This window comes from Leopardus geoffroyi, chromosome B4 (assembly GCF_018350155.1).
Source record: "Leopardus geoffroyi isolate Oge1 chromosome B4, O.geoffroyi_Oge1_pat1.0, whole genome shotgun sequence".
Lineage (NCBI taxonomy): Eukaryota > Metazoa > Chordata > Mammalia > Carnivora > Felidae > Leopardus > Leopardus geoffroyi.
In genome coordinates this window covers 86254757-86279528 of record NC_059341.1, presented here as the reverse complement: position 1 = coordinate 86279528, position 24772 = coordinate 86254757, and the positions used below count along the sequence as shown (strand labels likewise).

At 37.2% G+C, this 24772-nt stretch overlaps 1 protein-coding gene across 6 annotated transcripts in view; it reads right to left on the bottom strand.

The window, feature by feature from the left end:
* Positions 1 to 24772, bottom strand: part of SLC16A7 (solute carrier family 16 member 7) — a 194058-nt gene that overhangs the window by 121998 nt on the left and 47288 nt on the right. Inside the window, exon 1 of one of the 6 annotated variants that reach the window (XM_045465433.1) lies at positions 22681 to 22764. The exons of 4 other annotated variants lie outside the window; for them this stretch is intronic. The gene's annotated coding sequence lies outside the window, so the exon portion shown is untranslated. Of the gene's footprint in view, positions 1 to 22247; positions 22327 to 22680; positions 22765 to 24772 lie in introns of those variants that run through there. One more of the 6 variants, XM_045465434.1, reaches the window with a different exon arrangement.

Genomic DNA, 24772 nt, shown 5'->3' with positions numbered 1-24772 from the left:
TACATTGGGAATGAGGAGTTTAATAAATGGACTGAAGCAGGGGAACTCACAAGTATTCAGTCTGTAACATTATGGCCAATGGAACAACAGCAAATATGACACAGAGACTGCAAGACCATTTGTGCATTTGAGTCCCTCCTTTCTTCTTGTTTTCTGGACCCCCATCATCACTACCCGAGAAAGGAGTCTGAGGTAGCCCGCTGGGTAATAAGAGACACATGGCCTTATTCCGTCTTTGTTCTTGCTGATCCAGACTAACTTAGCTCATGAGTAAAATGACCTGATAGCTGAGGATCAGTCTTACCAGACTCTGAGACAATTATAATTGCAGATTACTACCACTCTCCCCACCTCACCAGGCCTTTCAAATACTAACACTCTTCCTCCTTGGACACTGTGGCATGAATTAGTGATTCATTAGTGGAATACCACTATTCCACATATTCCTCCTTGGACACTGTGACATGAATTAGTGATCGCCTTAAATAGTTCTACTATCAAACTTCTGCCAAAAGAAGCTTCCTTCATTCTAGCATTTGATTCACAAATATTTTCAAACTACACGGAAAGAGGTCAACAGGCTAAGATTAGGGACACAACCATGGAACAAGATGCAGCCCATGCATTCACACAGTATGTAATTCGTTGGGAGATAACAATAAAAAAAGGGGCAGGGGCGCCTGGGTGGCTCAGAAAGTTAGGCATCCGACTTCGGCTCAGGTCATGATCTCATGATTCGTGAGTTCGTGCCCCACATTGGGCTCTGTGCTAGCAGCTCGGGGCCTGGAGCCTGCTTTGGATTCTGTGACTCCCTCTCTCTCTGCCCCTCTCCTGCTCACACTCTGTCTTTCTCTGTCTCCCAAAAAATAAATAAATATAAAAAAAAATTTTAAAGGGGTGGGGAATAATACCCTGTGGCAGCTTTTCTCAACTGCAATGATCTGAACCAGCAAATACAGAAATGACTTGAGTGACTATTTTCTCAGTTGTCTCAAGTATGTTACATAAACAGCGTGTACCTCAGTGTATAGACAGTAAGTTAATTCAATCCATTCTAAGACTTATGGCATTAAGAGTAACTGTCTCATCAAACTCCAGTTGAGAAAAAAAAAGTCTGTATCAATAACTATTGCACTAGGAAGTACAAACAAACCAGCCTGAAGAGATTATAAATACATTTTGGTTGAGCCTTTATTGATGAACATGAACAATCAAGTGAAAAGAAAAGAAAAAATAATCAAATAAGAATATTTTGGGGGCTCCAGGCTGGCTCAGTTGGTAGAGCATGCAACTCTTGATACCAGGGTTGTGAGTTCAAGCCCCATGGTGGGCATGGAGACTATTTTAAAAAGGGGGCGGGAGGTGGGGATGCTTGCGTGGCTCAGTTAGTTGGGCGGCCAACTTCGGTTCAAGTGAGGATCTAATGGTTCGTGGGTTCGAGCCCCACATCACGCTCGCTGCTGTCAGCACAGAGACTACTTCACTTTGCATCCTCTGTCCCCCTCTCTCTGTCCCTCCCCTGCTTGCACTCTCTCTCAAAAATAAATAAACATTTAAAAAAATAAGTAAGAAAAACTAAAGAGTATTTCGCACAGAGTCTTGGGAGGAGAGATGCTAGTACACTTGTAAAACTAACAGATAATATCGATTCCCTCTTTCTGATAGCTAACCAATGATGCCCCAGAAAACAGCATAGCAAAGTCCAATACAGACTAAAATTATAATCACTTGGAAGAACTAACACACCGAATGGGAAACACAGTTTCATCTTTATAAAGTGTTTCCGAAAGTAAGTTCAATGTAATGGATAAGAAATGGATGTTACAATTTTTTTCACTGTTGCTGATAGCCTCTTAGTCTACATAATTTTAACTTACACTAAGGAAAAGAAAATGTATTGATTAAATGTTAATATAAAATGTTTTATTGCTAAGAACCACTAAGAACTACCAGTAGAAAAACAACAAGAACAGCAAAATAAAAACCCACATTTGCTGGCAACTTGCCTAGTCTTTAAGTAACAGTGCATCACTTTCCTGAATTAGGTTTAATTTTATTCAACGTTCTCGGATTCTTATCTTCAGTGTTTATTCTGCCTATGTTGATGACATGGTCTTACCAGACTATTTCAGAAGTAGCCTCAAGAAACAACGGACTCTATTGCCAATTACTGTCTGAAAGAATAGCTCAGTATTAATTACACCAAACCTAACTCATCGTTTTTGGTAGCTATTCTTCTACAGGTACAAAATGCTAAAAATTCTATGCAACAGGTTAGCTTTATTATACATGGGAGTATTACATAGCAAAATCATCCTGACATGCTTATTACACTGCTCAAAATTCTAAATTTTGTAAGAGCCTTGTAAGTTATTTTATGATAGAGGTGATAGAAATGGAAACTTCCTGTCTACAAAACATCCCAGGTCATAGTCAACCCTTTTATGCTTCAGAGTGCAGAATTCTGTAACTTTATTAAAGCTTTAATTCAAATAGCTGACTAGATCCAAAACTGCTTTTGAATTAAAGTCCTTGGACTACTATAAAGTACCCTTGCAGAACCATATTGATACAGAGATGGTACATTCTTCCCCTAGATAAGAATACAAGCAAGGCTCTGAGTTTTATATAACAATGCCATTTTCACAATCCACCGAATTAGAATACAAAGTGGATCTATCCTACTGCAATAGGTGATACAGAACTGCCAAACACTTCAGTCTTAATTATTTGCTATACAACTTTAGCCCAAAGTGAAGATCAAGATAATTCTGTAAACTTGCATTTGGATATAACCCGTCTGCTGTAAGTACATGATGATGAAAAATAAAACCTGAAAAGAGAAAATCAAAGCAAATAACTAATCTAAATGAAGATGATGATGATGATAAGAAGAACAATAAACAAATAACAACAACAAGAAACATTTCCATTGACCAGAGCACGCTGTGGTAAAACATGAGTCTGCTGGAATCTGGAACCAGAAGCGGTCAATGAAGCAAAAGTTCATCTTTTGTACAATAGAGGGGAGAACTTGAGCAACTGTTCCATGCAACACCCGATATTAGAGACTTGCCCAATGATGTAAGCTGGGTGCCAGTCCAGGCCTGTCTTCTCCTCCCTCAATTCCTCCTGAGTGGAGGAAGAAAAAAGCAAACCGTTGCCCATCACAACCAGAACAATATTTCTTGACATTAGAGCCAATGGGACACAGGCAGAACTGGGCAACAGAAGTCCAACAAAGCTAGTCCATGGCTTACATGTAGATTGCTATAGATTTCAAACAAGCACAGGATGTGGAACAGTAGGAACTCTTCTCCATTTTGAGAAATGTTCGTTGAAGCTCTGCACATCTCACAATCCTCAGTTCTCCTAGGTGAACATGTTTGTGCAGAAGACATGTAAAAAATGTTTATAGCTGTCTGTAAATAGGAGTTTTTAAAAATTGGAAACAATTTAAATGTATATAAATAAAAGAATAGGTAATTAAAGTATGTATATTCTTGTTAAAATGTCTATACTACCCAAAGCAATCTACACATGTAATGCAATCCCTATCAAAATATCACCAGCATTTTACACAAAGCCAGAACAAAGAATCCTAAAATTTGTGTGAAACTACAAAAGGCCCCCAATAGCAAAAGCAATCTTGAAAAAGAAAAGCAAAGCTGGAGGCATAACAATTCTGGGCTTCAAGCCACATTACAAAGCTGTAGTCATCAAAACAGTATGGTGCTGGCACAAAAACAGACAGATAGATCAATGGAACGGGATAGAAAACACAGAAGTGAATCCACAACTATATGGCCAATTAATCTTCAACAAAGCAGGAAAGAATATCTAACGGAAAAAAAAGACAGTCTCTTCAAGAAATGGTGTTGGGAAAACTGGACAGCACAAGCGTAAAAAATGAAACTGGGCCATTTTCTTACAACATACACAAAAATAAACACAAAATGGATGAAAACCTAAATGTGAGACAGGAAACCATCAAAATCCTAGAGGAGAACACAGGCAGCAACCTCTTTGACATCAGCCATAGCAACTTCTTACATCTCCAGAGACGAGGGAAGCAAAACCAAAAATGAACTATTGGGACTTCATCAAAATAAAAAGCTTCTGCACAGCAAAGGAAACAACAAAACTATAAGGCAACCGATGGAATGGGAGAAGATATTTGCAAATCACAAATCTGAAAAAGGGTTAGTATCCAAAATCTATAAAGAATTTATCAAGTTCAACACACAAAAAACAAATATTCTAATTAAAAAATGTGTATAAGACATGAATAGACATTTTTCCAAAGAAGACATCCAGATGGCTACCAGACACATGAAAAGATGCTCAACTTTTTGAGGATGAAGGATGAGGATGAGGATGAGGATGAAGGGAATGTATTTCCCTTCATCATCAGGGAAATACATTTCAAAACCACAAACAGATACCAGCTCCGAGCTGTCAGAATGGCTAAAATGAACAACTCAGGAAACAACAGATGTTGGTAAGGATGTGGAGAAAGGGGAACCCTCTTGCACTGTTGGTGGGAATGCAAACTGGTGCAGCCACTCTGGAAAATGTGTGGATGTTCCTCAGTGAGTTAAAAATAGAACTACCACACAATCCAACAATTGCACTACTAGGTATTTACCCAAAGGACACAAAAATAGTAATTTGAAGTGAAACATGCACTCTGATGTTTATAGCAACATTATCAACAATAGCCAAAGTATTGAAAGAGCCCAAATGTTCATTGACTGATGACTGGATAAAGAAGATGTGGTGTGTGCGCGCGCATACACACACACACACACACACACACACACACACACACACACACACACACAGTGGAATATTACTCAGCTGTCAAAAAGAATGAAAGCTTCCATTTACAATGACATGGATGGAGCTAGAGAGTATTATGCTAAGCAAAATAAGTCAGTCAGAAAGACAAATACCATATGTAATCACTATGGAATTTAAGAAACAAAACAGATGAACATGGAAAGAAGGAAAGAAAGAAAGAAATGCAATGCAGAAACAGTCTCTTAACTATAGAGAACAAACTGAGGATTACTGGAGAGGAAGTGAGCAGGGGATTGGTTAAATAGGCGACAGGTATTAAAAAAGGCACCTGTGATGACACTGGGTGTTGTATATAATTGATGAATCATTAAATTCTATACCTGAAACTAGTATTACACTGTATGTTAACTAACTTGAATTTACATTAAAAATTAAAAAAAAATAAACAGGAAAAAATAAAGTATACATATTCATAAAATGGAATATACAGAGTTAAACTGAATGAGCGCAAGCTGTGTGTTTGAGCCACCTCAGATAAAGCATGTGGCAAAATAATGCATGGTTTTATTTACCACGAGGCCTGATAACTCATAAAACTGTGTAAAAAATATATTTAATCTATATGAACAGAAAATATAATAAAATACAATAAATAAATATAACAAAATATAAATAAATACATATAAAGTATAAAATCATGAGAATGATAACCTTCAAATTCAGCAAGGCCATTATCACACAGGAAGCAGGTAAGGGGAAAAGGGGAGCAACAGGACGGGAGAGTAACATGGGCGTTCCTCTGTGTCTACAAATTATTAGTACTTAAGTAACTAAGACAAGATTTAATTATTCAATCAGTAACTATATTATGTACGTACTGTGTGCTTGGCACCATTCTAGGCACTGGGTATAAACAATAAACAAAACAGACTAATACTCCTGCCCTTACAGAGCTTATGTTCCAGTAGAAAAGAGGAGGCAGCAGAGAAGGAACAAGTAAGTGAGATGTGAAGCATTCCCCATGATGGCGACCGTTCTGCAGTAAAATCAAACCTAAAAGGGAGACATGGAGAACTGAGGGTAGATTGCTGCAGGTCTAAACCTCAGAGTCAGAAAGTGCTGCATAGAGCGAGCCTCACTGAGAAAGTGACTTTTAAGAGAAGATCTGAAAAGATGTGAGTACAAGATAAAAAGTTGTCTGGAGGAAAGAATTCTTGGTAAAGGTAGAACACATGCAAGGGCCCTGAGGCTGGTGTGCCTGACAAATTCAAAATGACAGGGCACCTGGATGGCTCAGTCAGGTGAGCGTCTGTCTTTTGATTTTGGCTCAGGTCATGATCTCCCAATTCGTGTGAGTTCAAGCCCCACATTCGGCTCTGCGCTGACAGTGTGGAGCCTGCTTGGAATTCTCTCTCTCCCCAGCTCTCTTTCAAATTAAATAAAAACAAATAAACTTAAAAATAATTTACAAAAGGAAATAGACGTAGAGGCACACTGCAAATAATAAAAAGCTACAAGAAGAATAGTTATGTCATTTTAACACAACTCTGGTTTGGTGGGAGGTAGAAAAATGCACTATATGTGGATTCAGGTCTCTATCAACTTCTCAGCAGTCTATACCACACTGAGAATAAGTCATAAAAGACTTAAAAGAAGGAAGGAAGGCTGAAGAGGCAAAAGATAAAAAGTGGAAATATTAGTTTCCCTAGAAAATGTCCAAATTCCCAGTCAACTTTTATCTTAAAAAAAAAAAAAAAAAAAAAAAAGACAGGGGCGCCTTGGTGGCTCAGTCGGTTAAGCGTCCGACTTCGGCTCAGGTCATGATCTCACAGTTCGTGAGTTCGAGCCCCGCGTCGGGCTCTGGGCTGACAGCTTGGAGCCTGTTTCGGATTCTGTGTCTCCCTCTCTCTCTGCCCCTCCCCTGTTCATGCTCTGTCTCTCTCTGTCTCAAAAATAAATAAACATTAAAAAAAAAAAAAAAAAGACAGAACACTTAGCAAAAAGAAAAAAAGAAATCAAGGGCTTCTCCATATACTTCCTATTTGTGATGGTTAATTTTATGTATCAACTTGGCGAGGCTATGGGACCTGTTGTTTGGTCAAACAATAGTCCAGATAACTGCTGTGAAGGTATTCTGCACAGGTAATCAACATTTATAACCAAGTGACTTTAATTAAGTGAAGAAAATTACCTTCCACAACATGGGTGGGCTTCATCCAATCAGCTGAAGGCCTTAAGAGCAAAAACTGAGGTTTCCCAAAGAAGAAAGAATTCTACCTCAAAACTGTAACATAGAAATCCTGTCGGAGTTTCTAGCCTGCTGGCAGGCCCTGTGAATTCTGGACTCAAGACTGAAATATCAACTCTTACACAAATTTCCAGCCTGCCGGCCTCCTTGCAGATTGCAGACTTTCCAGGACCTGTAACTGCATAAGCCAAGTCCTTAAAATTAATCTCTCAGTTTTTGTTTTTCTCTGTAGAACCCTGCCTAATACAGAGGACAGAGCATGGAGCCACAGAGAATGGTTCTCAAGCCTCAAAACCTAATGGCATTTGCTCTGCTAAGTAGCAAACTTGCTTTAGACCAGTGACCCTTCTGTCCTTCCAATTTCTCCCTTTTTGAAGGGGAGTATCTAATCTGCATCTGCCCTCTTGCATTGTGGAAGCAGGTGACTTGCTTGCTAGGCTTCACAGGTCCACAAACGGAGAGGAATTTTGCCCCTGAGGGACTAGACCCCAAGTCCCACCCTTTACTGATTTAGATAGAATGTGGACTTAGAGCTGACGCCAGAATGGTTAAAGTCTTTGGAGGATACTGGGATTGGGTGAATGTATTTTTACATGGGAAGGACATGACTTTGGGGAGGGTCAGAGGCAGAGTGTTATTGGTTGAACTGTGTCCCTCAAAAAAAAAAAAAAAAGTACATTTAAGTCCTAACCTCCAATACCTCAGCACATGCCCTTATTTGGAAATAGGGCGAATGCAAATGTAAATAGTTAAGATAAGGTTATGCTGAAGTAGGGTGGACTCCTAATCATACACCAGTATGACAGGAATCCTTATAAGAAGACAGCCATGTGAAGACGGAGACACAGAAAGAATGTCATGTGAAGACAGAGACAAAGACTGGGGTTATGCTGCCACAGCCTGGGACTGTCAGAAGGTATAAAAAGAAAGGAAGGATTCTTTCCTAGAAGCTTCCAAGAAAGCCCAGAGGAGCCAAAGCTCTGACTTCAGACTTCAGGTCTCCAAAATACAGAGAATGCATTTCTGTTGTTTTTAGCCAGCTAGTTTGTGATACTTTGTTACAGCAGACCTAGGAAGTGCTTAGCAAGGATTTATAGTTTACCAGGTAACGTTCTATATAAATTCACATGATTCTCATACTGAACAAGTGGACGAAACACTATTATTGCTATAGCCCCCATTTATAACTCATGTAACAGAGGCTCTTACAGGTTATGTGATTTACCCATGATTGCAAAGCAAGTTAACTGTGATGCTGAGGCCGTGAGCTAGGTTTTCACACCTACCCTTTACAGCATTGAAAGGATTGGTACTCTCTGTTTACCTTTGAGATAGATCTTTTGTGTGTGTGTGTGTGTGTGTGTGTGTGTGTGTGTGTGTGTGCATGCACACGCATGTATGTGTTAATATCTATGGGTAATTGCCAAAGGGCCTTAGTGAACTTTTCAGCAATTCATGGAGTTTATGGGATAATGGGCTGAAGGAACACAGACAACCTTTTTGATGGTAACTTGATTTGTATATTCCCAAAGGAAAACTGAGAAGTAGGTGAATATCCAATGGACACAGTGAATTGGAAAAAGGACCTACATATTATGATTCTGAATATCTGAATATCTAATAATAAAAGAGGAATAGAAGAGTTTACTAAAAAATATGATAAGAAATCTATACATACCTCACTTTAATAAACCGTCTTGGGGCACCAAGGTGGCTCAGTCAGTTAAGCGTCTGACTTTGGCTCAGGTCATGATCTTACAGTTTGTGAATTCTAGCCCCACATCAGGCTCTGTGCTGATAGCTCAGAGACTGGAGCCTGCTTTAGATTCTGGGTCTCCCTCCCTCTCTGTCCCTCCCCTGCTCGCTTGCTCTCTCTCTCTCTCTCTCTCTCATAAAAATAAATAAGCATTTTAAAAAATTAAAAACACTGCCTTGATTGTTAGGGCCTAAAAACTTAATTTTTTAATCATAAATCAAATAATTCTTGTATCTTGGATGGCATGCAGATTGTTTCAAACGTTTTTTGTTTTACATTTATTTTTTTTTTGAGAGAAAGAGACAGAGACAGAGCACAAGTGGGGGAGGGGAAGAGACAGAATGAGACACAGAATCTTAAGCAGGCTCCAGGCTCTGAGCTGTCAGCACAGAGCCCAAAGCAGTGCTCGATCTCCCAAACCATTAGATCATGACCTGAGCCGAAGTCGGACGCTTAACGGACTGACCAACCCAGGTGCTCCCAGATTGTTTCAAACTTTAAATAAAGATACTTCATATTTATCTGCATATTTGTATTTTACTCATATTTTAAATTTCTTTAATTAGTGTTACTACAGCCACTTAAACAAGTTATAAATGAGGAACCTGCTGGCATGGCTTTCTTGTGTCTCATACTGAGTACCGGAAACACTCTCTTCTCTAACCTTGAGAACTTAAATGTACCTAAGCATGTCCATATTCAGAGAGAAGGACTGGATTCTATACATTACAATAAATGGATACACAAACTTTAGCAATGCGAAGGGTGAATCTGCAAAATATCACTAGAGAACAATTCCTTAATAATGCTGGTGCTTATTTAGCTACACCTCCAAATAAAAATGTTTTAAGGACTAAAATATGATTTCCCATTCAAAACCAGTATAAACATTGACTAATAACCCATTAACTCCACTGTCCCCCCAGTAAGTAGAGACTTTGGTTTTAGTCCCAGCTCTCCCAGCAGCTGTGGTTACTTTACGTCTCTGGACTGCGCTTCTCAGACATAATGTGATGGTCTTCAAGATCCCTGGCAGCTCCAAATTTCAATTGCAAAATCATCAATCCTTGATTGACATTTAGTTGCAGTTCAAAAGAAACATACATGGAAAACTACCACAATTAACATTTAGCTTTTAATTTTTACTCGTCTTTATCACTTGAGTCTCAACACAACCAAAACAAGTTTTCCTGGCCTTGGATACTTGCTGAATTACGATAACAATGGTCAGACACTCTAGAAAAAAACCAAGACTCCCAACATAAATTCTTCTAATTTATGGCTCCAGTGGCTTAAGCAATATATCTCTTTATCCTCAGAATTCAATACAGAATATGATTACTCTGTAAACGTACAGAGTAAATATTTTTATTTTTAGAAACCAACTTTGAAAAATGTAAACTCTAGTAAGCAATGTCTTTAATTACATCTAACCTATAAAGACAGCATCACCTGCAATGTAGCTGTCAGGAACTTCTTATCTTGCCATAATACAGTCTCGAACATTCTGGGAACAAATTACCTAAGCCCCAAAGAATAAATTTATTTTTACAATTTTTTCAGCAAAGTACACACAGACAGTTATAAAACATAATGACTTAAAATAAGAAAAATTAGATTATTTTTGACATTGTTATATAACATCAAATAAAAATGAAATTTTAGTGATTGAAGATTGTGTTATTTTCAAAATGTCAGTGTTAAGCAAACTTTAAGATTTCCCTTACTAATGAAGACTTGGCAGGCTACATAATATACCATATTATTTTACATAATTGCGATTAATACATCTTTCAGCCAAGAGGTTGAAGAATGACTAGTTTTAGAAAAACATTTAAAATCCTATTTCCCTAATGCAGGCACAGAATACCTCACTAGCCTTAACTCCATACAACTCAAAAGCAAAATCTTTAAATGTTGGCTAGTCTTTTTCTACAGTTTTTCACTGTTCTTTCATTAAGCTTATAACATGAAATCAGTGGATATTAAAGAAATTTAAAAATAAACCGCATGTCTATAATCTAAGGAAAGCCTAACATGGATACAATCTGTTTAATTTAAGTTACCTGAATAGGGAACACGAGTTTTCCACTTTTCTCAGGGCTCAGAGTTGAGAACAGAGGCAACTAATCATTAACTTTGAGCCAGAAGCGAACTTGCACACTTATCTCAAGAGACTGCTTTTCCCTTCCCTCTCTCTTCTCTCAAATAGGGGAAAGGTAGCCTCTTTTCTTGAGGAACTTGCTTTGACAGGCACAATTAGTTCATACTTTTCACAGTATAAAGTTAACTTGGCTTAAATTATATCCTGGGTCAAAGAAGGTAAACAAGTCTGGCAATTTGAACTGCTAAATTTAATCTTCTAATCCTTTTTCTCTGAGTTGATATACCACAGTTTCAAGTGTATTTACCACAATGTGATTTCATTCATGTATAGACACTGCAAAAGTACTATAATATATAAATTCATGTGCCAGTGAATCTTCACTGAGTTTAAAACTAGATAATTCAGAAAGGAATGAACAATAAGGCCAAGGTCATGTGTTGAATCCCTCCAGGAGTCCTCAGCTTCCTTTTGTTGCCTAATCACAAATTACACACCTTATTCGACCAGCCATTCTATAAATGCAAGACCTCCATCAGAAAGCGTCCTCACTTAAGAATGTGACAGTAATTCTGATGATGGGTCAGTGTTGCCATCTTTGTATTTGAAGAAATTACACTGACCTTTGGAGAAACGAAGAGCTACCATTTACTGGGTGTTTCTCATATCCTCGGTAGTTATTTTACCAAACAATTTATATCCACAACTTCATTCTCTAAACTGTAAAATATAGGGGCGCCTGGGTGGCTCAGTTGGTTGAGCGCACAACTTGGGCTCAGGTCATGATTTCACAGTTCGTGAGTTCGATCCCCGCATCAGGCTCTGTGCTGACAGCTCAGAGCCTGGAGCCTGCTTCAGATTCTGTGTCTCCCTCTCTCTCTCTACCCTCCTCAGCTCATGCTCTGCCTCTGTCTCAAAAATAAATAAACATTAGGGGCGCCTGGGTGGCGCAGTCGGTTGGGCGTCCGACTTCAGCCAGGTCACGATCTCGCGGTCCGGGAGTTCGAGCCCCGCGTCGGGCTCTGGGCTGATGGCTCAGAGCCTGGAGCCTGTTTCCGATTCTGTGTTTCCCTCTCTCTCTGCCCCTTCCCCGTTCATGCTCTGTCTCTCTCTGTCCCAAAAATAAATAAACGTTGAAAAAAAAATGTTTTAAAAACTAAATAAACATTAAATTAAAAAAAAATAAAAATAAACTGTAAAATATACACATTATGATATATATTTTAAGTATGAAAACACTGAAGCACTGAGTTTTGATCACTCATATGTAAGGCCATGTAGCTGATAATTATTGGGTCCTGGGTTCCAATTCTGGTTTGGCTGAATCCAAATCTGTATTCCTCTCCACTGAACAGTAGACCATCCTTTGCATAGTCAGTGGGTGAGAGGAATTTGATTCCCCATGTAAAAGATGCCATTATTAAGACCAAGGCACTAAGTAATAACTAGCTATAAAATATGCTTCCTAAATATTTTATTTATTTATTTTTAAATGTTTATTTATTTATTTTGAGAGACAAGAAAGCACAAGTGCAGTGAGGGGAAGAGAGAGGGAGGAAGAGGGAATCCCAAGCAGGCTCTTCACTGGCTGAACCCAGCACAGGGCTCAAACCCACGAACTGTGAGATCATGGCCTGAGCTGAAATCAAGAGTCAGATACTCAACTGACTGAGCCACCCAGGTGTCCCCCAAATATTTCAATAGGCCGCATTTCTAAATGCATATCATGGTTTCAATCACCAAGTAATAGCATAAATAGTCTCTGGGCATTTCCCCTAATTTATTTAATGATATAAAGCAAATGCCTTTACAAAATATGACATGGTATTTTTTTCTCTCTCCCTTATTAAAATTCAATTCAAAAAATAAAATTGTTAAGAAATTTTGCCTCATACAAAATTGGACACTCACTGAGGTTGTAATATCCTGAACAAATTGTAGTATGGATTTTACAATTATGTAGTATATCTGATAATCAAAAGCAAAGAATATCTTTACTGAGAACTCTTCAAATACCTTTGTTCCAACACAGCAAAGTGCTTAGTAGCTAGCCAATGTTCAGTTATATTTATTTGGAGTAAAATTGCCTAATGTAATATAGGTGATTAATCAATTAATAATAACTTAATTTGGTATTCGGTAGATACACCTCAAAGTAGATTATTTTCCCAAAAAGTGGAAGAACAGGGGTGCCTGTGTGGCTCAGTGTGTTGAGCGTCCGACTCTTTGGCTCAGATCATGATCTCATGGTTTGTGAGTTCGAGCCCTGCATAGGGCTCTACACTGACAGTATGGAACTTGCTTGAAAGTCTCTCCCATTCTCTCTGCCCATACCCTGATTGTGCTCTCTCTCTCAAAATACACGAATAAACTTTAAAAAAAAAAAAAAAGTGGAAAAATAGCTGGCATTGGTGGTAAGTGGTGAGCATAGCTGCCTTCCAAAAAAGCAGAAGAACAAAATTTCAATAAAGTCACATGCTTTATTAACTGCTTTTATATAATGGAAATATGACAATAAGACTCAACTTTTGCAAAGAAATGATTATTAACTTTGTTAAGTAAGTGTGTATATATAAAAACTTCCCAAGTTAAATAAAAAGAGAAATACAGATATATCAAAGTTTGATATGTAAAAATTATGTCATTAAGAAAGTAACAACATAAGGTCTAGAAATATTAGAATTGGAAGGAATGTGTACAATATATCTTGTTCTTATTTTGTATGATTTTGCTTATTGGTGTCACAATAGTAAATCCTTAAAAAATTACTATGTGATAGAACCCATGGTCTGTTAGTTAACTTTATAGAGTTTGTTAGACAAATTTAAAGAGCTCTGATTATAAATAATATATTTGCTTTCTCAATGTAGAATTTACTTTTGTCACATAAGATATTTCTGTACTAAATTATTTTATCATCTTAAATATGCATTTTCAGCAGATCTACCAAAAAGCCAAAATCACCTAATTTAGATTTAGTGTTTACTCAAGTAGAAAAAAACGGCAAAAATAATGAATTGACTTAAATATGCAATTTTGGACAGCTTTGTAATCACACTAAAATATTCAACAATTTTACTCTTTCTTTCAACAAGAAATATATCTTAAAGCACAGAGAAATCACGTTGGTATTAAAGTTGAACAATTCAGTTCTGTGGGATGTGAGATAAATACAGACAGTCATGTTTGCTACATAAACCTTTGAGAAAAGAAAAGCCACATGCAAAACAGACTTGTTCATCAGGAGCCCTTGGGAGAAAAATGGCTGAAGGTGACTAACCTTTGCCAAGGTTACAAATTCTCAAGAGCAATTTCAAAACTATCATAATGTGAGACTTTTTTTTTTTAAATTCTAGTTTCCAGAATTCTTCAATAATGTGGGGACAGTAGAGAGAGGAAATATAGTCTCAGGGGAAAACCTTGATGAATAGCATGTGTGCTCTTGGAACAGGTTATTAATTCTGCATTTGAAACATGACAATAAGTTCTTGGCAATGAATTTGTTTATAGCATTACTCCCAAGTTCCACGCAGCATTTGTACATTTCCCTTGTGAGAGTTTGATGCTTTGTGTATTATGACTAAGGAGTGAAAACTGAATTAATGTGGAAAGCCCAAGTTTGTCATCTGAATAAAAACTGTAAGAAATTCCACAGAGCAGAAAGTTCAGGTACATACTTAGGGTGAGAAACAGCAGAGAACTAGTGAGAAGGTAAAAAAAAAAAAAATCAAATAAATACCTCCCAAACACAATGGGAACCTTTGCACGGATTGCTTTCCTCATCTGAGTAAAATTTTTTTTCTTCTTCTTTTCCTGGAGCAAGTACCATCATCTGAACACTCATTTTGCACTACTGATTGTGATCCTATTATTTTCTTAAGTCCAGAATAATAATAGAGCTAAAAGGTGCACACAGAAGAAAACAATCCTGAGTTCATTATCCCTTAGGTTACAAGGTAAAAGGAATCTTTTTCTTTAACCTTGATAAGCATAAAAAGGAAAAAGTCTTCAGTAAACTTGCACAGAATACTTCCTTTAAGGTTTCAGTATACCACAGGAAAATAAGATGGGAGCAACATGGTCCCAAACACAAAATATACAAATATTCTACCATTTCAACAGACTTCCCCCTTTTTGCTGAAGATAGTTGCTCATTAGTTGAACAGAATTATTGGAAGAGTGATTTGAGAATATGGGACATTTAAGACCCTTCCTTCTTTGACCGTCATCCAGTCAACAGAAGATCCTACTATATTCAGGCAATATAGGAAACATGTTCAGAGACAGAGAGCTTTAAAAAAAACCTTTCGAGCCCAAGCCTTTGAATCCACTTAGCTCTCTGCCATCCCCTCAGCATGCACTGGGGCCTCATAGCTTTCTATTAAATAAACCAGCATTCTGCCAGTGACTCAGCTCAAAGTCTCAGAGTCAGCAGTATTGTCTTCTTTTCTCTATCATCAAATCAAAGTTGCCAATCCTTGTAGATTCTACTGCCACAGAGACTCAAATCGATCTACCTTTCTTCTTTCCCACAAGCATCATTTAATTTCAATAAATCTGGTAGCTTTCCAATTGTCGTCCTGGCATCCAATCTCTCTATTTGAGTAAAGCCTCAATATCGTTGCCTAAATTAGACAGCTAACATAAGCTCAGACCATGGCACACCCCAAGTCAAAATTGGTCAGTAACTCCCTGCCTCCTCTTCCCAACATTGACACCACAGTTATCTGTATGTGTGAGTACACACACACACACACACACACACACACACACACACACACACACACCAGGAGATAGGTTATAAAATAATATGATCAAGTGTGTAGTTTCCATCTATTGCTAGAGCCAACAATACTAACATTGGTGTTTTAACGTGCATTCTCTTTTCACTGCCATTAGTAAATTAGAAGCTGTTAATCCTCCTTGTTTTAAAAATACCACAAAGGCATTAGACATTAACAAGATATGAGCCAACAGAGTTTAAGGCAACATTCTATCTACTGGCCCAGCCATATGTCACCAGGTATGAGAGTCTTCCACACCTCAAAATAAGTTTATATCTTTAGTAAAAGTTAATTTAAAAAGCCTTTAAGACTTTTTGTTGTATTTCATTTTGAAAGTTTTATTTATTTATTTGAGAGAGACAGAGACAGCACAAGTGGGAAAGAGGCAGACAGACAGGGAGAGAGAATCCCAAGCAGGCTCCACACCACCATCACAGAGCCTAACGCAGGGCTCAAACCCACGAAACCATGAGATCATGACCTGAGCCAAAACCAAGAGTCGGACATTTAACCGACTGAGCCACCGAGGCACCCCTATTTTATTTTACTTTTAAGATTTTATTTTTAAGTAATCTCTACAGCCAACATGGGGCTCAAACTCATAGCCTTAAGATCAAGAGTCTCATGCTCTACCTACTAAGCCAGTCAGGTGCCCTTTAAATTATTTTAAATGGAAGTACAAAATCTTCAAATGCAGATGCAATGGAATATAAATAAGAAAAGTAGAATAACTATTACCAAAAAGACCAGAAATAACAAAGGCTGGAGAGGATGTGCAGAAAAAGGAAGCCTAGTGCACTGTTGGTAGGAATGCAAACTGGTACAGCCACTATGGAAAAAGTACAGAAGTTCATCAAAAATTCAAGACAGAGCTACCAGGTGATCTGGCAGTCCCACTTCTATGCACATATATACTGGCTGAAGATGATATCACTATCTCGAAGAGATATCTGCACTCTTATGTTATATGTTCACTGCAGCATTATTCACGGATACCCAAAACAACATACAGAAACAATACAAGTGTCCATCAACGAACGAATGAAAAAAGAAAATGTGATACGTGTGCATGCACACAGGCATACACACACATTGGAATATTATCCAGCCATAAAAGAAGATCGAAATTCTGCCTCTTATGACAACATGTATGTACCTCTAAGACATTATACTAAGTGAAGTAAGTCAGACAAAGACAAATAGGTATGATCTCATGTATATTTAGAATCTAAAAATATTGAACTCAGAGACAGTAGAATGGTGGAGGGCTGGAGGGTGGGAGAAATGAAATGTCAGCCAAATGGTACAAACTTTCAGTTATAAGATGAATACATTTTGGGGATCTGAGGTACAGCACGGTGACTATAGTCAACAACACCATTTCGTATACTTAAGAGTTGGTAGGAAAGTAGAGCTTTAGTTGTTCTCACCATAACAAGAAGAAAATGATAATTATGTAAGGTGATGTATGTGTTAACCAACCTTATGGTGACAATAACTACACCATATACATCTGTATCGAAACATCACCTTGTATACCTTAAACTTACACAATGTTCCATGTCAACTATATCACAAGAGAGCTGGGGAAAAAAGAAGTAAAGTCAAGTCATATAGCAAAGGCAATTTCTAGGAATTATAATCATGTCTAGAAGGTGACAAATATCATATGGCTTCAGGGCGCCTGGGTGGCCAGCTGGTTGAGCATCCCATTCTTGATTTCAGCTCAGGTCATGTTCCCAGGGTTGTTGGATCAAGCCTCATGGCAGGCTTTGCACTGGGCATAGCTCCTGCTTGAGATTCTCTATCCCTCTCTCTCTTTCCTTCTGCTCCCCTCCCCCACTTGCTCTCTCTCTCTTTCTCTCTCTCTCTCAAATAAATGAAATGAAAAAAAAAATTTAATAAATAAATAAATAAATAAATCATACAATTTCAATTTTTTTTATTCCTCTCAAGTTTCCCTGTATGGACTTGACTTTGACTTTGACCTTCCTGGTGTCCCACTGAGCAGCAGCCAGAGCACATAACCTTTGTGCCTTTAGCTGTGGCCCCATGAGACAGGCCACAGCCCACTCACTAGGCTTCACCCCTTGGGGAACAAGCTATTTCCTACCATGGTGCAGCACAGCCCCTTTCTGTCCTTCCTCACACTATTCTAAAGGATTCTTTAAAAAAAAAAAAAAGTGCTCGATTTAGTGTTAAAAAGTTTAGATTCAGATATACTTTCTCCTTTTTACCCTTAACAAATCACCTAATGTCTCTGAATCTCAGGCTTCTCACCTATCTACTGGTTTCATATTTCCTTATGGAGACACTTCTGGTAAAATAACACTTCAGTTCATCCCCCATGTGACTGATGACTTTGGAAGAAGAAAAAAAAAAAAACAACTATGCAAGCTTAGTATGGACGTTTCTGGGTTCTCTCTTTTCCTTATGTGCCTTCCTACAGAGGAGATGCATTCTGGTTTGGTCTATACCATGTGATAATTCTACTGGGCCAAATTCTGTTCCTACAATAGAAAAGCCTAAGTGTTGCAAATAAGTTCAACTAGAAACCCCATTTGACCATATATCCAAACCACATTCTCTAGCTTAGCATCATTTTAAAGAAATAGATGAGTCAAAGGACTAGCTGAATCTATTTTTTTCCTTGTGTTAACTAATCAATTTAACCAACATTTGGTGAGCAGCTAGCATATACAAAAGATATTATGATGCCAAGATAAATAAAACAAATTATCTTTTCTCAATCACTCTTCCGTGTAGGAAGATAGATTAATATACAGTTAACAAGTCTGAATTATTAAAGTTAAAATAGAGATATAAAGTATTATTAGAGTTGTCATCTACTGTAGTTCTTGTATAATTTAATTCATTGCTACATACATTCACATACACTAAAGGTAAGAACCAAAACCGTAAAACTACCTACTCAAGGCATGTGCTGTAACATCAAAAAGCTGTTAAGAAATGTTAGAATTTGGTAATCAGAACAATATCATAGAAATGTTCCCCTGAATCTGAAACCAGTATATTTATTATCAACCAGATTTTCCATGGACCCATTAGCAAATGTGACTGATTTGCTCACATGGGAACTCTCAATTTATTATTTCTGGACCATAACATGAATGGAGAAGACTACACATTTAATTTAAAATTTTCCCTAGGTTTAAGACACTGCCAAAAGTACATAAATCTGGCCAATTCTGCTTGAAAGAAAACGCCTAATTATTGGTCATCACCATTGACATTACCAACAGAATCCAAAGTTTACATAAAAGAAACAAGGACACAGTGAGTGACTTAGCAGAATATCTAATACGGAGAATATTGTCAGGCATGTTCAGTTTACCTCCCTACTCATTTCTTGATGTGGTTTCAAAGGTAAAAAGGTATATGGAGGTAAGAAAACATGACAAGGTATTCTATATGTAATTTACTTGAAACCTGCCATTGACTCATTCATTCCAGCGACTTTTTTGTTCAAATAATTTCTCTTTTTTCCTGCCATCCCCTGTCAACTGTTGGATTAAAGTTAAAGCAGAGGCAAGAGTGATATCTTTGTAGGTTCAGAAGTTTCTCTAAAGGCATACAACAATCTACATATTTCCACACAATTAAGTGTTTTGAGGAAAGCCCCTCCTAATTTTCTGTGATTTTTAGCTTTGCCAGGCAAAAGAGATGCCGTTTAGTGAAGTGTGGGAGGAATGAGGCTATGAAATAGGTATGGAAGGGATCGACTAAAGCATACCACCAAGATGTCAAATGTATTTGAAGAAAAATAGAAATATCATTGAACTAAAAGCACACAATGTTATATGCTAACTTGGATGTAAATTTAAAAATTAATTAAAAAATAAAAATAAGAAAAAATTAAAAAATAAAAATAAAAGCACACAACGTGACTATTGGTGCCTGTTCCTTTTTTTTTCTTTTTCATGTTTTATTTTATTATTGAGAGACAGAGCATGGGGGGCGGAGGGCAGAGAGAGGAAGAGACACAGAATCTGAGGCAGGCTCCAGGCTCTGACCTGTTAGCACAGAGCCCAACACAGGGCTCCAACTCACAACCCACGAGATCATGACCTGGGCTGAAGTCAGAGGCTTAACTGACTGAGCCACCCAGGCACCCAGGTTTCTAAACCATATACTCATTTGTCTGTGATTATAGTTTTTAAGTATCCAGTTTCTAGAGAGAACCTGGGGAGCTAAACAAAGAAACAAACCAGTAGAGACAAGCTATCCTATAAGAACAATTCATGACTACAAACTAAGAAACCGTGGCATGCTTCTATTGTGTGTAGGTAGCCAGAGTGAGTACATAGATCTGATGTCACACCCAACCTACTCTTCAACTTCTTACATCCAACTAACTCCACTACTAGGATCTCTGCTATTTCAGGGATCATTGGCTCTTCCCCACCACAGGACGAAAGTCTTGAACAGACTTCATTTATCTGTTGCCATTCAGAGGTACACAATACATGTTGACTGAATCAATTCCTGTATCGTGCCCTGGAATATAGCTACTGTGGCCAAAGTCAAAAGGCTGATCAAATATACATTATTAGGCCTAAAGAAGACCTACCGCATCATCACCAGACACACAGAATGTAACATTGACAGAAGTAGCAATTTCTATCCATCTACTTCAGAGGTTCCTCTCTTAACCTAATGTTCGAAAATTCAACATTCTGACTAGGTTTCTCTCACTTGCAGAGTATTTTGTTTATTTATTTTTTACCGAGGAATTCTTTTCACAGGGTGTTGCATACTTTTCCTAGAACCAAAAAATATGCATGCTTAAACAATGACATCAAAACAAACCTAAAAGCTTACAATATGACAGATAAAACAGAAATACAAATGAATCAAATGAAGTGATTATAGAATATGCAAAATTTGCTCCATCTACATATTAGTGATAATGAGAACGGGCAAGGAAGAGAGTTATTTAAAAGTACAAGGAATTTTAAAAATTACATTCAATAACAAATTATGAAGTTGACAGAATTTAGTTGCATTAGAATGCCTCTACCCCAAAGATAGTCACCCTAAAGTTTGGACGCTCTCCTGACTATATTTGAAAATAAAGTATGACTCTAGAAAGCATTGAAGGAAAATATTTAAGGAATAAAAATAATAATTATAATAGGTAATACTTAGATAGCCCCTACTATGTACCAAGTACTGTGCTAAGTACTTAACATAAATTAACACAGTTAATTCTCACAGCGGCCTTATGAAGAAGATGCTTTTTACTGTTCTCATTTCACAGATGAAAAAGTGATGTTTCGGCAGGTTATAATTAGTAAGAATCAGGGCCAACATTTGAACTTATATATTCAGGATCCATAATCTGTACACTTAACTGTTAAGGAATAGCCAGTTCCCCTAATAAGCAATGCATCCCAAAGGAAGCACATGACATATTATAACCTACCTCGACAATTATAAACCCAGTATGGAACAAAAATTAAATCAAAGGAGCAAATCCCCCCATGATCGACCTGAGGTCATCCTGGCATAAATGACTCTACTCTCAAGCTTCCCCTAGCTGCAGTGTGTCAGCCTATATTAGTTTTCCACTGCTACTGCAATAAACTAGCACAAAATTAGTGGCTTAAAACAACACAAATTTATTTATCCTATAGTTCTAAAGGTCAGAAGTCTCTCTGAGCTAAAATCAAGGTGTCAGTGGGAGGCCAAGGGAAGAATCTGTTTCCTTGCCTTTTCCAGCTTCTAAAAGTCATCCACATTCCATGGCCTACGGCCACATTCCCTCATCGTCCAACAAGCAATAACACCTGAAGTCCTTTTCACGCTACCATTTCTCCTTTACTTATCAGGCCTCTGGTGATTACGTTGGGTCCATGCATAGAATCAAGGATAATCTCAAGGTCATCTGATTAGCAACTTTACTTCTCCCACCCCAAGGAACATATTCATAGGGTGTAAGGGTTAGGATGTGGGGAGACATGATTCTGACTGCCATATGGACATAACCATACTCTGTTCGTGAACTTAAGGTAGAAGATCATACACGTCACGAGTATGACACATCTTTATAAATTTATCATGCTACTCTATGAATATAGCTAAAATATGTAGCAATCCAAATCCAAAAAGGAAATTTGGCCAATTAAACATAGCTCTGAAAAGAGCATGCACTGGTTATAAGAACACTTGACTTCAAATGATCTCTCAACAATGCATGAGTCTTGATCCGGTGCCAAACGAGTTTTCTCATCTACACAGTAGGAAAATAACACCTGACATACTCTACACCAGGATTATACTGAGAATCAAATCAGATTAAACCATGACTGTGAAAACTCTGTGAGTAATAAAGCTTCATACAAATAAAATATAAACATAAGAAACCCAGTATCATTATTTTTGTTCAAAATATACTTATTTTTCAAAGGGTGCCAAAGATAAAAATAAAAGTATGTACCTACAGTCTCCATATTTCCTTTAAAACAAGCATTCACATTAGTAATAATAACATAGTTCTTCTTATTATTATTGAAATTTATTATTTATTACCTTTAAAATATTCTTCTGATGAACGAAGGGTTTATATCCAGCTCTCTTTTATAGACAGAGAAACTGAAGCTTAATCTCTTGCCTGAGATCACACAGAATACGGAGTCATAGAAGGACGAGAGGCTAAGAGTGCCAACTTCCAAATCCATTCTATTTTTAAAAACAGAGTTAAACACCAGCCAAGACGATATGCCCATTCACATTAAGATCCACCAATTCCACAAGCAGCATGACTTGGCAGAAACTAGACCCACCGAGAGCCCTCACAAAGGAGTTCTGTCGGCACAGAGTCCTAAGTCCTTTGGTTCCTAAGATTCCCGTGTCTGAGTTTTCACAGGAAAGCATCACATCTGAAGAGCCACTCCTAAAAGAACCTGAGAATAACTATCTAAAATACTGAGATGCATGTTTAAAAAAAAAATGAAAAAGGTACCTCACTCCATCTCTGAAAGATATAGCATGTAGCTTTCTATTGCGCTGGCTGAAATTGCTGTTTGCTTTCTCTAGGTCTCCAGAGTTTTATTTAAAGGCCCTCTTTAGATACGGACAGATCTAATTATATTACTTCACTTCACCATGAATCCTACATCATAATTGTGGTGCCTGCCTTGGTTTGTGCCTGCCTTTACGTTTTCTGTCTTAAGTTCTATTTCCCAAAGTGCTGAGGAGTTCCTAACAAAACATCGGAGAGACCCACTTCAGTCCAATGCATTTGGGATTTCAAAACTATAACCTGTTTTTAACTTTTGGGAGACATTTCCCTCCACTTTTGGTAGGATAATATATAAGTGTATGTATAGGTCTTTTTTATAAAGCGATAGTTTGAAATTATTACATAAATACATTAAAACTCTATTTACATTAAATTTATTAATTTAAACAAACTGAAGCAGCAGTAAGATTTCAAAGCTCTAACAAGAAATTAGGAACACTTTAAAAAGATCATCAAGGGGCACCTGGGTGGCTCAGTCGGCTGAATGCCTGACTTCCGCTCAGGTCATGATCTCAAGGTTCATGAGTTCAAGCCCTACATTGGGTTTATTGTCCCACTTTGGATCCTCTGTCCCTCCCCCCATACGCCTCCCCTGCTTGTGCTCTCTCAAAAATAAAGAATAAAATATTTTAAAGAGATCAAAAAATTTTTAAAGTTATTTAAATGTACGTCACAGGAGCAAAGACTAAGAGGAGAGAATGGAGGTAATACAATGTCATTTGGATAGTACTGATATCATTACCTAATTTGGCCAGAGAACTTTGACATTGCAGCCTACAACGGAAGGAATTTTAGGCTGGCAGTGAAAGTGTTTACTGTGTGAAATTCCAAGACTATCATAAGCGGACTATGTACATATAATTGTCTCATTCAGTAAATACCACATGAAAACTTGTCCATTCTACCTGCAAGGAATTTTTCTTCCAATGATAATTAAATCTATTTGAATTTAGAATCAATATTAGAATACATTTTATAAAATTACTAGCATTATCATACCACAATAAGTAAAATTTATATGATAAAGTTAACATATCTAAGGACATAACATCCTACTACAATTAATTTTCTTTCTTGCTTCAGTGACTACCACTGAAGTATATAATTTTGAATTCATTTCATTTATAGATACAATGACATATTGGTACTATTTGCTACAATCCGCTTTCATCAGCATAATTACATTCCTTATCCCATACCTGAAAAGCATCTTCTCTCATATTTTGATTCTCATGTGAGATAAAATAATGTCACTCATATTTGAGAATAATGAGATAAGGCGGGTTTTTTTTCTGTGTCTCAACTATGAACCTATTAAAACGATGTGAGTTTAGAAATTCTCTGATTAGAAACTAGAACATTAAAAACTAGAATATTAAAACTAGAACATTAGAAAATCAGAGTTAAGTTTAATTTACAGTAGTTGGTTATGCAAAAATAGGGCAATAGAAGTTCCCTCCTTCACTTTAATGTGCAGCTTTTTTTAAAACAGAAACAGAAACAAACCTTAAAAGGTATGTGTTTGTGTCTGATATGCAAAAAACAAAAGGACTAAATTGACAGTTAAATGATCATATCCATTAAATACGTTTTTTTTTTAAAGGAAAGGAAGTTGAAATGAAATAAAACATTTTGTTTGTTTTGGCATGCCTTTTGACCTTGTAAGTAATCTTCACCTTGTACAAAAGTTATGATATATGACCTTCTGAAACATGCAAGTCTATATCACAGATAAGTTTTACATAGACTTTTACTAATTGGAAAAAAAAAGCTTGTTTTATAGTTCTCTGAATATAAAACCGATACCAACCTTAGGTGTACTTCTAGGAAAGTCTACAAGTCAAGAGAAATTCCTTGATCCATTATGCTGAAATCAATACAAATAAGAAAAGGAAACAAAGAAAAAACAACAACAACAACAAAAACCCACAGGAAACTCTAAGCCTTTGGAAGTTTATGTTAATATCCAATGTCCCATCCAATTATCAGGTAGGAAAAAATATGGTATTTTTAATTCTGTAATTTCAGAGAC